The sequence below is a fragment of the Eschrichtius robustus genome, chromosome 6 (assembly GCF_028021215.1).
Source record: "Eschrichtius robustus isolate mEscRob2 chromosome 6, mEscRob2.pri, whole genome shotgun sequence".
Classification (NCBI taxonomy): Eukaryota; Metazoa; Chordata; class Mammalia; order Artiodactyla; family Eschrichtiidae; genus Eschrichtius; species Eschrichtius robustus.
The window spans coordinates 14,331,517-14,346,859 of record NC_090829.1 but is presented as its reverse complement, the minus strand read 5'-3'; the positions used below and the strand labels follow the sequence as shown (position 1 = coordinate 14,346,859).

General features: G+C 38.2%; 1 pseudogene; it reads right to left on the bottom strand.

Moving 5' to 3' along the window:
* Window positions 1-365: 365 nt before the first annotated feature.
* On the bottom strand, window positions 366-3,163 carry LOC137765815 (protein SEC13 homolog pseudogene; annotated as a pseudogene).
* Between the last annotated feature and the right edge of the window lie 12,180 nt (window positions 3,164-15,343).

Sequence of the window (15,343 nt, the reverse complement as noted above, 5' to 3'; positions counted from 1 at the left end):
AGCAATGTGAATTTATTTAAATACTTTGGAAACACCCCCCTGCCCCCGCAAATGATGCCTGCACCTAAAAGTTACATTAAAATAACCCAAAATATTTTAAAATAATAGATTTGAAGGTCATTTGTAGTTTTTCCCTCTGAACAAGAGTTCATTCAGCTGGATAGTAAGTTACAAACCATATCAAATCATGTTAAGGCAGATGATGAATCTGGTTGCATTTGTTATGACTCCCAGGAGCAAGTGATATTGTGGGAGCTGGGCGTTCTTCCTCCCAGCTGTGTGGTCAGTTGGCCCAGGAAAGGGCAGTCCTGGAGGCAGCAGGTAGAGAGCCAGGCCCTGCCTGTCTTGTCACTGCTCATTCTCAGTCACTGCTCTGTGACTGAAGTGGACATGGAACCCTGGCCCTTGTTGGCATCACTGATGCACACCCACTGCCAGTTGACTGACTCCTTCCACAGGGTCACTTTATTGTCTCTACCTGAGACAGCCAGGATGTTGGCTGTGATGGACAAGCTCACATGCCATACAACATCATTGAACTTGTGCAACAGTTTGGGAGACCATGTATTGCCTGTTCATCGTCACAGGTACAAATGAACACTCGACCATCCTGGGAGCAGCTGGCAGTGGTGCTGGTAGGCAGGCCAATGGAGCTGGCCCAGGCCATGTCTCAAACCCAGTCACTGTGTGCTTTCAACTTCTGCTCTTCCTTCCACTGGCCGTTCTCCTCCTCCTTCCACAATTTGATGAGGTTGTCACAGCCGCCTGATGCAAATTTCTTGATGTAGTTGGACTTCTGCCCAGATGGCTGGTCTATGAAGCTTCCAGGCATGACAGCAGGGGCCCAGCTCACTGTTTTGAAGCCAGCAGTGTGAGCATTGTTGATCTTCTTCACTTCCCACTGTCTCAACCTGGTATAGGTCAGTAGGGAGATGGCCCCATCGAAGCTACCACAGGCCAGGATCAGGTCCCTGATACCCAACTGAATGTGCTGTAAAAATATCTGTGATTTCTATTGGTAACAAAATCACAGGTATTGCTATAACTACTGTAGTTTGTGCCTACATTCAGAATGGATAGAAATGCTAAAGTTTAGAGATTAGAGAAAATAAAAATATGATTTATTTCCTTCCAAGTTCACAGACCTCCTAAATTTTATCCATGGACTTTTATTGATGAACCCGTGAGTTACAGTAAAAGCTTTTTGAGGTGTGGAAGACTGTATGTTCCAAAGATGACAGCAATAATATCTCCCACCCCCTCATGCTCTTTCACTATATGACCTTGATACTCTCCCATCAGCAGGTAGAATATTTTTCCACCCCCTTGAATCTGGGTGAGCCCATGACACTTTTGAACAACAGCGTATGTTTTTTTTCTCTCTCTTTTTTTCTTTTTTAACAGCGTATGTTAGAAGTGATGCTATACCAGTCTGAGCATAACTCTTAACTGACCTGTCAACTTCTGCTTCCTTCCTCATAGAAGCAAGACACCATGTAAGACGTGCAGTTATCCTAGATCGCCATGCTGCTAAAAGCCCAAGCTATATAAAGAGGCCCTGGAGGATAAAATACCATGTGGAGGAAAAAGATGACCAAGGAACACAAGTGTCAGACCCCCAAGTGAAGAAGCCATCTTGGAAGTGGATCCTTTAGTTCTTGCCACCCTACTTGCTGCGACATGGATCAGAGGTGAACTGCCCCTCCAGGTTCTTCCAGGATTCCTGACCAATAAAATTGTGGGCAAAATAAATTGCCTGTTTTAAGTCACTGAATTTTGGGGTAGTTAGTTTGGCAGTGATAGGTAATGGGCAATCATGTATCTTTCACATTGATTAGCAAACTGACAGACATAAATGAGGGGCTCAGGAATGGTTAACAAATTGAGACTTGCGTGGCATTTTGGTATCAGTAGGAACCACAGGGAGTAACATAATGTGATGAAAGTATATTGTCTGATAGGTGGCCTATGGCTTGAAGGTACCTCAACCTGCTTTCCAAGACCTCAGATTAGCCAAATCCTTCCCAAATGCTGACTCCTCGATTGGTCTCCAAAGGTTACAGTCTCTTCAGAGAAGAGTATATATAGGATGATTAAAGAGCACATAATGAAAATGCACGTTAGAATGGTGTAGTTGTACTGGAAGCAATCTCTGTGCATCTGATAACTTGGTCTGGGTCTGGAAACAGACCTCAAGGGGCATTATTGTATCATAGCTATGAGCACAGTCTCTGAAGTCAGTGTGTCATGGTGGAAATCTTGGTCAGCCGTAGAGCCTGCTCTGTGACTAGGACATGCAAGTCTTTCTGTGTCTCAGTTTACACATCTGTAAAATGTATATAAAACAGTATCCTCCTCATAGGTGTATAGTGAGATTTAAATGAGTTAATACATTTGGTTGGCACATATAGCTCCCACTGAAGACCAAATGGACCTCTCTTGAATACTTTCAGTGACTCTTGAATTATTTAGGTGGTTCCTAAAATACATATGTGCCACATGTGATTTTTAGATAGTGCACATGTCAACTTTTTATGATAGCAGTAGTCTATATTTAGTTTAATTTATATTAGAAAATTTATAGCCAGCATTTCTGAGTTCATATATAAGATAGGATAACATTATAAAATATATTAAGCCATAAATAGTATAGCTAAGGCCCAAATGGTAAAGATGAAACTGAAATGCTTGAAATTGGCATGTGGGAGCTGCAAATCTGGGAGTCTGCAAAGGAGAGAAGAACAGAGAAATGAAGTCATTTATTCATGTGCAATGAACCAGCATCAAATGCCATCAATTCTTTGCCTCAGTCCATTTTATTTCACATTTGACCACTCTATAATGGGCAACACTATTTAAAATCTAGATCTGCCTTCCAAAAGAGCAATGTATCTTTAATGGGGCAAGCTGTAATATTTTCATTTCATCATGTTTCCCTGGAAAAGATCATTAATTGTGGTCTACAGAACACTGGTCTACAAAATTATTGTGTTAACTTGGTAAAAGTAAGTTTTCATTAGATTGACTAATTTTATTGTCATGAGCTCTGGTGTTTGGAAACTTGTCCCTATCTTTTTTCTGGTTTCAAGGTTGAAACACTGTTTGAGGAGCTTATAGTGGACTTTTAATACTATTCAGTTATGGGACTTACCTGGTGGCCCATTAGTTAAGACTCCGTGCTTCCACTTCAGGGGACATGGGTTTGATCCCTGGTTGGGGAACTAAGATCCCACATGCTGTGTAGCAAAAAAAAAAAAAAAAAAAAAAAATATATATATATATATATATACACACATATAATATATACACATATACTAGTCAGTTATGATCATATGATTTGGCAGTATCTTTTCAACACAAAAATGAGGGGGAGATCTGGCAACTCTGTTGGAGGTTTCAGCACAACTTTTTTTGCTGGGTGGAACTAAGGGAAAGCATGAATCATTAAAATATGTCTGATTACTTTATCAATATGTTAGATTGTTAACCTGGATATCTTAGCTCCAAAATGTCATTCACATAATTATGAGAGTATCAAATCTTATCTTCATATCCTATTGTATTGCATCTACATAAAAGCCACAGTCTTAAGGTCATATCTGTGTAATTGTGGTAGGTTAGATTTAATCAAGATGTTTTAATCAAGATATTTTGTGAGTATAGAGCTACTTTCCAAATCTTTCAGTGACTTTGAAGTGGCAAAATAGGAATGTTATTTGCCTGAATAAAGTATATTAAAAATAGAAAAACCAACTCAGTTTCATTGAGAGGTATCAAGTTTGAAATTATCAAAAAAAATGGCATTCTACTTGGATGGGACTCATATTATCTTAGCAGTCATTTTTCTTCAAAGGCATTAACATCACAAGTGAGACACAGTTTGGATAGAAAAAACAACAACAAAATAAAATAAGAATGAGTTGTGATTTTCTAACAGAGAATCTTACCAAACTACTTTTCCTCAAAGGAAGGCAGTGTGGTGACAGCTTGAGTTCAGAGCCCATTCTTGTCACCTTCCAGCTCTGTGACTGTAGGCAGATTATTTAGCCTCAGTTTCCTCATCTGTAAAATGGGAATGATGTTACCATTAGTACCTTCCTCACAGGACTAGCACATAATAAGTGCCATATAAGTTTTGTTAAATGAACAAAGTATGAAAAATTTGTTGACCATTGGAATGTTTCACCAATTGCTTTAATGAAATTAGGGTGTCCCAAGTTCACAGATTCCCACCCATATGGTAATTTTTCTCATTATAATGAAGAGTAATTTCTTAGAAGTTATCTATTTATATGAAAAATGTTTAAATTATGAAAATAAGTTTCTTAATATGTCATGTTTTCAAACTTCATTGCATTAAAAGCATTATAAACTCTTTTCTCATCTCAATCTGTTCCTATCAATCTTTCAGAAAACCGAGGGAGGTAATTTTGTGCATTATGAATGACCTGAACTGAATGTCACTCTCAAGAGTCCAGGAAGATTACCTGTAGAAAAGAGAAGGAAGATGAACAAAGTGGCTGTTTTAGTAATTTGGATAAGTTAGCCAGGATTCATATGTTTTGAGAAAGAACTGTTCATGATCTTCTGCTGGCTTGTGGGAGAAAGAATGCACGTTTGCCACCTGGAAAAGCTGCTTCCTAGTCTGATCTCATGGGGATGGCCAAACCCTGCTTGAAATCATCCAGTTACTGAAGGGCACCTGTTCACCAGCAGCCTGTTCAATTGGGGACACATTGCCATGTTTGCTTCATTGAGGTCAATGAAACCTGGGCACAAGGGGGGTAATTTACTTCTATAATTATAAGAAAGAAGTTGAGATATAGCAGGAGACTGAAGAAAGTTGGAAAGATATCTATTTGCCATCTACATTCAATATTATTCTACTTGAAATTATTCTACTTTATCATTGACAAGATAACAAATCTTATGAAAACCAATTCTTTGCTTGTTTTTTTCTTTCTGCAATATTTACCTTCCCATTGAATTGATAATAACTTAAGCTGGTTCCACTGTCTTTACATTTTAATGACTTTTATTTCCCTATATTCTATTACAGTTGACCTTGTGCTATAATCTAGTTGTTTTGATTCTTTTGGAGAATACTGAGAATATTGTGGTCTTTCAGAAAGAAATCCTCAGTCAAAGTAACAGTTTTAATAAGATCTCAAGTTTTCTTGCTGTTTCACTAAATGAAATGTTCATCATTTTAATAATAGTTGTCATATCAAGACGTGGTATATACAAAGATTGAAAAAAAACATTTTCAAGAGTATACAGAGAACTAATAAGAAACGACATCTCATTTTTTTCACTTTGTAAAACTCAAAATAATAATGTTTTTAGCTGGGAATGAAAAATTCCTGTCTTTTTCATTCACTATTTTCTTTAACAAATGCTGATATGGTGTTTACTATGTGCCTGGCATGTTCCTGGCACTTTACAAATATTACTCCATTTATTCCTATGATAATGCTCTGAGGTAGGTACTATACTATCATTATTCACATTTTACAAATGAGGAAACTGAGTCATGGAGATGTTAAATAACTTGCCCAGGATCACATGGCTAGTAAGTGGCATAGCTGGGATTTGAACCTATGCAATTTGACTCCATCACCCTATTCTCTTGCGTTCTCCATGTTTGACCCAATGAGGCAAATATAGGGATAATGGCGTTGAATAAAATTCCCCATCAGTCACTTCATTAAGAATAGTAATTTCTAACACATAAGTCCTTGGCAAAAATTTGTTTTAAAAGACTTGGCCTCTCTTCTATAAAATGTTAAAATAATTTAATTATGGGTAGATCAGACATATATGTGAGAAGCCACTGCTAAAAAAAGAGGAAAAAAAAAGAAATAAAAAAATACATTTTCGAAGATTGAAGGAGACGGACTTCCCTAGTAGAGCAGTGGTTAAGAATCTTCCTGCCAATGCAGGGGACACTGGTTTGAGCCCTGGTCCGGGAAGATCCCATATGCCGTGAAGCAACTAAGCCCGTGTGCCAGTTACTGAGCCTGCACTCTAGAGCCTGAGAGCCACAACTAGTGAGACTGTGTGCCACAACTACTGAAGCCCATGCGCCTAGAGCCCGTGCTCCGCAACAAGAGAAGCCACCACAATGAGACACCCGCGCACCGCAATGAAGAGTATCCCCTGCTCACCGCAACTAGAGAAAGCCCGTGCGCAGCAACGAAGACCCAATGCAGCCAAAAATAAATAAATAAATAAATTTATGTTTAAAAAAAAAAGATTGAGGGAGAGATATACAAGTTTTATTTTTCCCCATTCATTTAATTTATTTCAAGTATGATTTACTTTGCATAACATTTGTGAGAGGGATGGAAGATAGGAAGAAGTGGTGACAAGCAGTTTTGGAAGATGTAACAACAAAAAGTTACATATTAAAGCTTTACATTCTCTGTGGTATGCTAAAAGTTACTATTTGTCCCAGATTTTTCAGAGAAGTTATTGTTTCAACTTATTTTATTATGTTGTAAGTTTATTTTTCTTTGGCCCTGGGAAAAAAATGATCATTGTAAGCATGCTTCTATTCACTTAATAATAAAATGAGCTGTTTTGGGAACCACAAATTGTGAATGGTTGATCTCTTTGAGAAACCATCACTCTTTGTTCTCGAAACCACCATTTTAACAGGCCTTAACTATTTTATTGCCTCTGTTCTTTAGGTGAGAATTATTAAAACTGCACAAATGTATGGACACCAAGGGGGGACGGGGGGTGGGATGAACTGGGAGACTGGGGTTGACCTTTGGCATGGTTTAGAGAGTCAAATGTGAATCAGCTGGATGTATATTCTTAAACAAGGCCAGACATGAATCTTAAAATATTGTGCAAAATTAACTGGAAGGAGGTGAGACCATGTGGTTTAGAACCAGAAATGTGGTGCTGAAGGGCACATTTGGTGGGAACTATAGAGAGGAAGGGCCAAATCCTTGAGGCACTCTGAAAGAAAATAATATAAATTAGTGAAAAATGAATAACCCAGTTAAAGAAATTATTTAACTGTGAGCCCTGTAAAGGCAGGGTCTGAAATTCAATACTGCACTCTGCATGTCAAATAATAACCTTTTCTTGAGCTCAGATTCCCTTTGAAAAATATGATGGAAACTAGGGACCCTACTTCAGGCTAAGAGCAAGCAGTTAACACGTTTGTGAGATTAAGTTAAATTGTGAACATAAGTGTTATGTCTGTTTTTGTTTTCTTCCCCTTCACTGAATGGCTTGACTATCTTTCTTAACTTTGACAGACACAATTACAGACCCTTTGCTAGAAAACCAAATGTTGGGTTTTCTGTTTAGGGGGGAAAAAAGACCTATTGTACTTAATTTCCCTTCCTCCCAATATTTTACTGAAATAATAGGAAAGATGTGAAAATAAGAATTGACTCATAATATTCAGACAGCAAATCAGATATTTTGAGAAATTCTTCAATGATAAGCAGATGTGATTGAACTGATAAAGAAGTCAAAACAAGGAAATTGTGGTCAGACCTACCAGAGATGAACGTGGTTCTTTCCAAGGGAGCCACAGAGAAGACTGAAGTTTGGTTCATCACATAGAGCATCAGGGAACTGTGGAGTACTTGTCAGGGTAACTAATTAAAGAACTGCATTCCCTATCAGCTGCTCATCCTACTCCTTCCTCCATATATACAGAGTGGCTGCCTTCAAGATAAAATCTTGGAAGGTACTCTTTGTGGAAAGTGGGCGCTCTTTTGGGAGAACTGTTGTGCTCTGAGGGAGAAATAGAGCAGACATTGAGGTAATTCAGGACTTACATCACAGACATGGAGGGAAAAATTTTAAAAGTTAAGGTCATTCCACCCAAGAGATATATACACAGAAACACTCACCCTAGCCAAGAGTAAAGCCTTTTTATTTTTTGATATGTCCCTAGATGACATACCACTTCCCTGCCCACAAACATTACTGGGCCCCTGATGCTATAACTTACCCTTACGCAGAATCTCAAATAAGCACTTCCCATTCAAGTGAGAACACCCACTTCTGATAATGGTTATGTACCTCCTGTCCACAGAAAACTAAACGTTGGGCAAAATATAAAATACAAATAATTAAAGGTAGTTAGGAGCAATCAAAAGCAGGCAGAACTCTAATAAAGATGTAAAAAAAAAAAAGGTAATCAGAAAAAAAAAAAGCAGGCAGATACTGGAGGGGATCAGCCCTTGGAAAAAGAGCATAGCACTAGAATAGTTTTAGTTTTTATGGCATTTAGCCTGATGGCAGGCTTCAGTCTGTGCCAGGGGCAGAGGGTGGGGATGAATGGTTAAAATGCAGGGGAAAAAATCCATAGTCTTACTGGCTTGAAGTACCAAAGGACAGAATTTGGGGGCATCCATAGTCTCTGAAAAGCGAGAAGAAAACCTCCCAAAAATTGAAAGCCAGAGAGGGAAAACTCCAACCTGTATGTACAAACTCTGCCTCAGCTCTGTAGCTGACTCCACATCTTGAACTAACCATACATAGGAAAGACTCCATGCAGCCTCACTTAGGCTAAAAGAGTTGAGCTGAGATTTTAGTTGCTATCCATTGCAGGGGAGATAGTTTGCAGCTTGAATTCAGCCAATTTAACTGCTTAAAAAATACCCACAACTTTCTAGAGGAACATACTAGAATCCAGATCCTCTATAACATATCATTTGCAATGTTTAAAACACAATCCAAAATTATTCTATATACAAAGAAACAGGAAAATGTAACCTAAAAAGGCAATGAATTAAGACTGGTCATGAGATAACCAAGATGGTGCAATTAGCAAAAGAGAATTTTAAAGCAGTTATTAAAGATGTTTGTTGGGAAAATAGATACACAAAACTAGGAAACCAACACCAGCCATCCCTACTAATCTACAAAGTTCTTCATTTGTGGATTACGATTCACAAGAATTTAAGACAAACCTGGAGCATGAAAGAGAAGGTCCAAGATTAATAAATTCAAACAACTGAGCCCAGAGAAAACAGAGATAATTTAGGGAGCAGAGGAGAACTTGAAAAAATTCTAAGTAGCATTCTTAAAGACATTCAAGAATAGATTGCATTCCTAAAATAAGAAGGGGCCACAATGAAAAATGAACAATCAATGAATAGGGAAGAATTCTTGGAAATAAAAAACAAATAATTGTTGCTGAAGACCAAGTTGGTGTTCTGGAAAATGAAATTTCTCAGAATGTAGAAAAATAAGACAAAAATCTGGAAAAAGTGAGAGAAAATTGAGGCATGGAGAATACCAAGAAATTCAAGTTCTACACAGTTTCCTTGATATCAGACTTCTTGTCCGCAGGCCTATATGCTAGAAGACAACAGAATACTGAATTCAAATTCTGAGGGAAATGATTTTTCAATAGGAAAATTTATACCCAGCTGACTGATAGGTAAGTGGGAGGGCATAATATAGACATATTAGAACCAGAAAACTTAGAGCCCATGCACCCTTAAAAAAAAAAAAAAAAGCAAAACAAACTTCAAGGAAGGGAAAAAAGAATACAAGAAAGGGGACTCCATGGGTTATAAGAGCAGTGAAAGATAGAAAAATTTCATAAAATAAAAGCAATTCATAAAATTCATGCTAATCGCTAGGAGAACTAAAACCAGACATTGTTGACAACATTGCCTCTGATGATTGGAAGTGGATAGGAAGACCTTTTACTTTGTATTTTATACTCTTCTTTATTATCTGCATTTATTTTTGTTTTGGATACAATTACTTGTAATAAAAATTTAATAAAACTTTAAAAAGTCACCCCCTTCCTTTGCAATATAGCAGTACTTATTTTCTACATGTGTTGTCAAATTCCTTCTTAAAACATTTAATGAGAAGAGAAATTAGTGTGCATGTTTGCATTAAACCTACTTAAGAGTTAAAGAAGAGATTTATTTATACCTTCTGATTGAGTCCTATTTCTTAAGAATCATCCTATATCATACTACTTCTAGTCTAATTTTTCCCATTATCCAGTCTTCTTTAATCTATGTCTTTGTCACCCCTTGTAAGTTTTTGCTCTTTGAAGGCAAAAGGCTGATTGGAATTTGACTTCTTATTTTTCTCTGGACATTTGTGCCAGAGAATACGACTATCCTTTGCAGAATAGTTTCCTTCCAGATGCATGAGAAGCCCGCACCAGGATGACCTGGTGTTCATTCATCAGTCAGTCTGGCAGCTGTCCCTGGGTCACTGTGAGTTCATACCCTTCTCTAGGCAGGCTCAAAAGGCGGGGTGATGCCCACAAGGTGAAAACCTGTCCTTTGAATGCTGCATCACTGAGAAATGCTGCATCACAGGGGATTGGCCTGGCATGCCCGCCCTTATTCAGCCATCTGTTCAGATGTTTCCACAGGAGTCTCTCTGTCAGCAGGGCCCATGGTGGATGAGGATAAATAGCAGCACGATTAGGACACCAGACACCAGGCAAAAGACAATGGCAAGCAGGTCATGGAAGCAACCTAAATGCCCATCAACAGACGAATGGATAAAGAAGTTGTGGTACATATATACAATGGAATATTACTCAGCCATAAAAAGGAACGAAATTGAGTCATTTGTTGAGACGTGGATGGATCTAGAGACTGTCATACAGAGTGAAGTAAGTCAGAAAGAGAAAAACAAATATCGTATATTAACGCATGTATGTGGAACCTAGAAAAATGGTACAGATGAGCCGGTTTGCAGGGCAGAAGTTGAGACACAGATGTAGAGAACAGACATACAGACACCAAGGGGGGAAATCTGCGGTGGGGTGGGGATGGTGGTGTGCTGAATTGGGAGATTGGGATTGACATCTATACACGATGTGTATAAAATTGATGACTAGTAAGAACCTGCAGTATAAAAAAAACAAACAAAACAACTCATACTAAACTTTCATTGGGTTATTTGTATGGAAATATGTTAATATAAATGTTTCAGACATTACATTACATTTGTAAAAATCTTATATGTTCTGGTATAATATTATAAGTCATAATTCTAGTTATTACTTTAAAATGTATATCTCAGAAATAACTAAATTTCCTTGTCAATTGCATTATTATGAACTTTCATCAAATCTTTAACTGTGGTCATTTTTAAGTCTTTGTCATTTACAGACAGTTCTGGGTGTACTCTGATGCTTTTGCAAATATGTTCCTATAAAAGGGTTTCATCTTCAAGGAATTCATGGAAAAGACTCTGACAAGTACAGGTTTCTGGTAACTGACTGTACTGCTGAACTGAATGAATAAGCATTTTCAGAACTCTAATGAAAAACTGATGAACTCATAAAAGGGCTAACAAAAGATCAAGATGAAAAAAGAAATTAATTACATGGGACTGAGTGAACTGATGAGGATGATTATAATTTTTGTGACTTTCTGTTTGAATTTAAAAAAAAATCCCACAAGGACTCAGAGGCAAAGAATATATAAATCAATTTTCACTGCAAAGTAAAGGAGCTGTTACAGTGGAGGATTACTGGACTGAATGTCAATATTATGACATAGTATGAGTGTGTTTTGTGTTTGGTAATTGCAATCATTGTTGCTTTTGTTGTGGTCATCCATGTACAATGCTTGGTGTCAGTCTATTTATCTCTTGTAAAAATAAAATACAGTGCGTGTGTGTGAAAAAAAAAACAAGAAAAAAAAGACAATGGCAAGGATGATCCTTCCAACTGTGGGAAAATACGAAGAACATTATTGTAAAATAATGGATTAGGAAAACATGAAGATAATAAAATTAACTGATTAGGAAAATATGAAGATCACATATCAGTGCTGATTTCTGCCTTCATGTAAAATTTCAGTGGCATTTCTGAAACAGCCATGAAATCAGCATAGTGTGGTGAAAAGAGCACTGGACTAAGAAATAGGAAATGACCTAGGTTCCAGTTCCAGCATGACTTTTGACCTTTAGGCCTCAGCTCTTCCGCTATAAAGTAAAGGTAATTGACTGAAGTATTTCTGGGGTCCTCTTTCAGCAATAACTTCATGCATTTTTCTACAGTTAAAATTATCGGGCCTCCCTTGTGGCTCAGTGGTTAGGAATCCGCCTGCCAATGCAGGGGACATGGGTTCGAGCCCTGGTCCGGGAAGATCCCAAATGTCACAGAGCAACAAAGCCCGTGTGCCACAACTACTGAGTCTTCACTCTAGAGCCCGTGAGCCACAACTACTGAGCCTATGTGCCACAACTACTGAAGTCCACGTGCCGAGAGCCCGTGCTCCGCAACAAGAGAAGCCACCGCAATGAGAAACTTCTGCACGGCAATGAAGAGTAGCCCCCGATCACCGCCACTAGAGAAAGCCCACACGCAGCAATGAAGACCTGATGCAAACAAAAATAAATAAGTAAATTTATTTTAAAAATTTATCAATTGTTCATGGTGTCAGGGTCAAAGAGAATTCTGAATACTCTACTGCCATCATTAATTGGGTCTAAAATAAATGGAATATCAATTTTTACTCTTGGAATTTAATTTTCAGTAAATATCTTTTAGAGAAGAAACCTGAGCACATGTTGACTATGGTAAGCATTATTAGGATAACTGTGTACTATTGCTATTTTGTACCTTTATTTACACATATCCCTTTGATAGCTGACCAGTCATGAAGCAGATATATGGGGTTGTTTTTTATGAGATGCTATTCATTATTTCATCTGGAAAGCTACTTCTCCCACCCAACACACACCTTAGTCCACTATAGTATATACATCGTAAATATCAGCTTGCACCATATCTAAATGTATGTCTAATTTTCATTGTAAAAATATGGGATTGCTAGTTGGTTTAGGCAATAGGAGAGGAAACATATTTCTAATCCTGGCAGCCCTGTCTACAGGACCCTAGTGCTCCATGGAACACAGTTGAAAATCACATATTTAGCCTAACCTTATCATTGTAGAGATGAAAAAAATGAGAAGAAGAGAGATTAGATAATTTGGCTAAGATGAAGCAGATAATTGCATTTGGGTTGAAATACATGAAGTCTTATAAGTCTCATGAGTTTAAAACCAATGACTAAAAACTAAAACTAATGACTTCCAAATTTAAATCTTCCCCAAACTCAAGGCTCAGATATCCAACTGTTTATTCAACTCATTCCCTGGGACATCTAATAGGCATTTCAATCTCAACAAGTCCAAAACTGAGCTTCTAGTCCCCATGCTCCCCACCAACCTTCCCTGCCAAATCTGTTCTTCCCACAGCCTCCCCCATCTCAGTTGATGGAAACTTCCTACTTCTAGAATCTCAGCCCCCAAATCTTGGAGTCTCCCTTGATTTCTCCCTTTCTCTCACATTCTATACCTAATCTGTCAGGAAATCCTGTTGGTTCTACCAAAAACTATATCCAGAAGCCAATGATTCAGCCACCAGTCTGGTTTGAACCACCATCATCTTTTTTTTTTTTTTAAGATTTTTTTTTTGATGTGGACCATTTTTAAAGTCTTTATTGAATTTGTTACAATATTGCTTCTGTTTTATGTTTCGGTTTTTTGGCCACAAGTCATGTGGGATCTTAGCTCCCCAACCTGGGATCGAACCCACACCTCCTGCACTGGTACGTGAAGTCTTAACCACTGGACCACCAGGGAAATTCCCAACCACCATGATCTTTTGATGGGATCAGTACCATGCCCTCCGACTTGCTCCTAGCTTCTATCCTTTCCCCCTACAATCTATTTTCAACACAGTAGCCAAATGGCTTCAAATCAAATCATGCCACTCTTCTACTTAAAACAAAGTCTGCAATGAATGCTCATCTCACTCAGAATGAAAGCCAAAATCCTGATAACAGTTTACGAGGCTCTATATCATCTTGCCTTATTAACCTCTTGGATTTCCTCTCCTATACTCTCCCTTCACTTACTCTCTTTTGGCCACACAGGCCTTCTTGTTCCTCAAACATGACAGGCACTCTCCCCCTTACCACCTTTGCTATAGTTGTTACCATTGCCTAGACGTTCTTCTCACAAATCCCTGAACCAGGTAACTCCATCACCTTCCTTGCTCAAATCTTGTCTTCTCAACGAGGGCTTTCTATTTAAAAATGCAACCTATATGTCCTCTCCCCACACCCATCCCCACTTGGCACTTGTGATCCTCACCTTCCAAAATACTTATTTATTATGTTTATTATTTATTATCCATCTCTCCTTCCCTCTAACAGAATGTATGCTTCATGAGGGGAGGAACATTTGTCTTTTTTGTTCATGAACATACCACAAGCACTTAGAACAGTACCTCACACATAGCAGGAGCTCAGTAAATATTTGTGGAAAAAATTAAAGATCTAGAACTTATAGGTTATCAACTCTTAGTTCAGTGTTTTTCTCATGATGTCAGGATGCCTCTTGGTACCGTGAGAAGGTGAATATTAATCAAATTAGATCTTGGTGGACCAGTGCCATTAGCACTGCAGATGGAGTTAATGTAAAGTTGGAGGGAACTAAACAGAATTGAGGAAGAAAGGAAAGGACTAAATGAAAATGAGGGAAGAAGGCAAGAGACAAATTATTCTTTAAGATTAATGTCCATGGATGACTTTCTGTATTTGGAAATTTATTTTCAAATTATTTTTGTCCATGTTGTCATATGCTTTCCCAATCTTTTCTCTTCCTTTGTTCCTTCCTAGATATGCAGTGAGCACACACCATATGGCAGGTCAGCTGTGTGTTGGGTTCTGGGGTTCCATGATCCCTGCTCTTTTTTTTTTAACATCTTTATTGGAGTATAATTGCTTTACAATGGTGTGTTAGTTTCTGCTTTATAACAAAGTGAATCAGTTATACATATACATATGTTCCCATATCTCTTCCCTCTTGCGTCTCCCTCCCTCCCACCCTCCCTATCCCACCCCTCTAGGTGGTCACAAAGCACAGAGCTGATCTCCCTGTGCTATGCGGTTGCTTCCCACTAGCTATCTATTTTACGTGTGGTAGTCTATATATGTCCATGCCACTCTCTCACTTTCTCACAGCTTACCCTTCCCCCTCCCCATATCCTCAAGTCCATTCTCTAGTAGGTCTGTGTCTTTATTCCCATCTTGCCACTAGGTTCTTCATGACCTTTTTTTTTTCCTCTTAGATTCCATATATATGTGTTAGCACACTGTATTTGTTTTTCTCTTTCTGACTTACTTCACTCTGTATGACAGACTCTAACTCCATCCACCTCACTACAAATAACTCCATTTCATTTCTTTTTATGGCTGAGTAATATTCCATTGTATATATGTGCCACATCTTCTCTATGCATTCATCCGATGATGGACATTTAGGTTGCTTCCATGTCCTGGCTATTGTAAATAGAGCTGCAATGAAC